Source organism: Etheostoma cragini, chromosome 9, assembly GCF_013103735.1.
Source record: "Etheostoma cragini isolate CJK2018 chromosome 9, CSU_Ecrag_1.0, whole genome shotgun sequence".
Classification (NCBI taxonomy): Eukaryota; Metazoa; Chordata; class Actinopteri; order Perciformes; family Percidae; genus Etheostoma; species Etheostoma cragini.
Window position 1 is genome coordinate 15,965,876 of NC_048415.1, and position 3,102 is coordinate 15,968,977.

The following is a 3,102-nucleotide window of genomic DNA, read 5'->3' on the forward strand; positions in this document are numbered from 1 at the left end:
GATTGGCTGCTTAGAAATTAAGTGTTAACGAGCAGTTGGACAGGTGTACCTAATAAAGTGGCCGGTGAGTGTACAGTGCTCATTCAAAGTATTTATCATGTCACAGAAACCACAGAGTTTAAATTGTGTGTTTTTGAAGATATTAACATACTGTTGGTGTTGCTGTTTTTGTTCCGGTGCTTTCTGCTCTTACATCACCGGCTGTCCAAATTACCTTGAAAAGGCAGCCGCCGGTAGACAATAACAATTCCGTCCGCATTTGCAAATAGACAATTCTTATGTCGCAATATCTGTTATTACTATTAGTTTCACATTGACAGACATATCTCCACAGCGCTGTGTCGGTGCTGGAGTAACTATTGGTACTGGTATAATTTCCTTTACTCGGCACAATAAAAAGTCCCCCGTTGTTTTGTAATTTAAAAGCTTTTGTAAGAAGCAGCAATATCCAAAAATGTTGGCTCTTTGTCAGGTATAACTTAACACGACTCCTATTCGTAGTCACCTGACATCCCACCTGGAGGGCAAAACGAAGCTGCCTTCCACTGTCTGTGAATGAGTCAGCTCAGCTTTTTACCACACTGTAGCCAAAATGTCAGTTAGTTGTTCAATTGAATACACAAACCAAAGGGACCAGTCTGGGCTGTGTTTCCACAGAATCCCATCTCAGAACAAATACCCAGAAAGGAGGATATTGTGGATTTGTGCAGTTATACATGCTGCACAAGCGGTCTACACTATCATTCAAACTGACCACTTGAGACGTTGCTAGATCTGCTCTTTATGGATTCTTTACACACACACACACACACACACATATATATATATATAGATTATACTGTATGTAGCTAGACATTGCTAACATAGCCTACAGCTCCTGCGGGGACGTAGCGTTTAAAAAAAAAAAACTGGATGTAGACAACTTTTTTTTTTCTTCTTCACATTGTATTTGTCAGAATTTTAAATATAACAAACGGTAAGAAAGCATAGCAATCCACCAAGCAAACAGTCAATAACAGGCCAAGTTCCCAAAGTCCTATGTTCATGCAAAATTTTTAATGGTTATTTTTTGGGGGCTTTTCCCTTTATTTTAGAATGACAGTAGATAGACGGGGAAGTTGGGAGAGAGATGGGGAATGACACACAACAAAGGGCTGCAGGTTGGATTCAAACCTGGGCCGCTGTAAAGGCCTCAGCCTACATGGGTTGCACGCTCTAACTGGATGAGCTAGAGGCCGCTCCCATGCAAACATTTGAACTATGGTAAATGGCGTCAAAGAGCTGCAACTTCAGTAAAGTGCTTAGCATTGCTACACTAAAGAGTATCTGGTGGAGGCTTTGGAAGAATCATCCCACACTGGCCTCTTCCAGGTTGGCAAGGAAGGGGTCCCTAATGGACAGAAACCTTGTGATTGAGTCAGTCCTCAAGTTTTTCCATTTGTATGACTAAGATCATAATTCAAAGTCATAGGTCCATTTGAGATCACTCTCTTCATCTCCTCTCAACAATGTCCCTTACTCATTATAATCACAGTGCAACATTGTCAATATTCATACTCAATTTTTAGGTCCATCTTTTGAGACAGCACCTTACATATTGTGCTACAGTGCCTTAAAACAGCTTGAAACATAATTTCATAGCTTTTTCAATAAGGAATCCTTCCTCAAGACGAAGATATACATCTCTTTTTTTCCCCTTGATATTTTACCACCACTGACATTTATATTTAACTAATCTTCCAAATACAACTGTTGGTATAATTTAACAGGAGAAGACGGTGGTGGAGTGAGACAATCAGGGTAGAAACTACGGGGGAGCTAGGGGAAGTTTAGCTGATACATCCATGACAAAAAGAAAACAAGGCTGTTTAATTAATTTTGGTTTTACTAAGAAATTGTGTAGCGGGGACGTTAATAGCACGACCAATTCACCAGTTTTAATCCCTGTAAGCACACCTCCCGCTGAGGTGAAGAAGCAAGAAGAAGCTAAGGAAACAATGTCCTCTCTGGCTGAAGATGTTGGTTGTAACAGCTCTTAAGAGGCCTGTCAATATCGTAACCACTCTTGCTCATCTCTCCCGTTTTAAATTGGAACAACCAGCAGTGAAGAGAATGGAAGAGCCGATTGACCCTTAAGGATGGAAGCTTGGGGTGCATCGCTTAGGCCTAATTGAACAGAGGAATTATGGTATTCTTCAGTAGCTTGAGTAACTATAACCGTTGTGCATGTGAAAGCTTGAAGACTGATGCTTTGTTTATAGACTATTTGGTGGTGGCTGTTTGCAGTTTGACTTATAAATTCCTGTCTATGAAGTTTATTAGGGTAAATCCTGTGTAGTGCATACATTTTAAACTGTTAGGTAGCTTTGTAAATTGACCCTGGTGAGGAGAAGAAAAAAAAGTGGACTCCCCAAAGGCCATCATATAATAACGGAGTGACCCAAGGCATGATCTCAGTGATGTAGCAGGGAACCGAAGACCTAATGGGAATTGGTGCCATCACTTTCTTTTAACAGTAGAACCCAACTCTTCAGTCAATATATTTAACCCCATGACCTGTCCAAAAACAAAACCATTTTAAGGACGAGAGAGAAGTAAATTGGTTAATTTATCAAAAATAATGTGGGCAAGCACCTTTTTCTACTCTTTCTCTTTTTTCTTTTTTTTTTCTTCACACCACACACATTCTAACCAAGGGAGGGCTCTGCATGCTACACAACCAGTATGAAGATTCTACTCTCAAGAGGTGACCCAATAAAACAAAAATGTCTTGAAAGACTACGATTGCTTTGTAGGGGTTGTAATCACAGTTTCTCACCATATATGGATGGTATAGGGAATTCAAAAAATATCTGGGGAGCAACTTTTGTCCCCACTTTCTAAAACAAATCTGGACATTTACAAGACTTTTGGTAATTAATGCATAAAGTTGCTGTTTTTAAAAGTGAATCGAGTCCAGATTAAAATGCATACAGCACAAGGGGTGCCAGCATGAGTAAATAAAAAGCACACTATTTCTATTATCAGTGCATTTAAATGTAACCGCCCTGTTTGTTTGTGCGAGTGTGTGTGTTAGAGGCGGAAGTGGAATTTTAATGAACT

General features: G+C 39.8%; 1 long non-coding RNA gene across 1 annotated transcript in view; it reads left to right on the plus strand.

The window, feature by feature from the left end:
• LOC117950454 overlaps window positions 1–2,237 on the plus strand; it is a 19,015-nt gene extending 16,778 nt beyond the window's left edge. The window contains exons 2-3 of the long non-coding RNA XR_004657902.1: window positions 1,776–1,778; window positions 2,138–2,237. This is a non-coding gene — a long non-coding RNA (uncharacterized LOC117950454). The remainder of the gene's footprint in view (window positions 1–1,775; window positions 1,779–2,137) is intronic.
• Window positions 2,238–3,102: the final 865 nt, after the last annotated feature.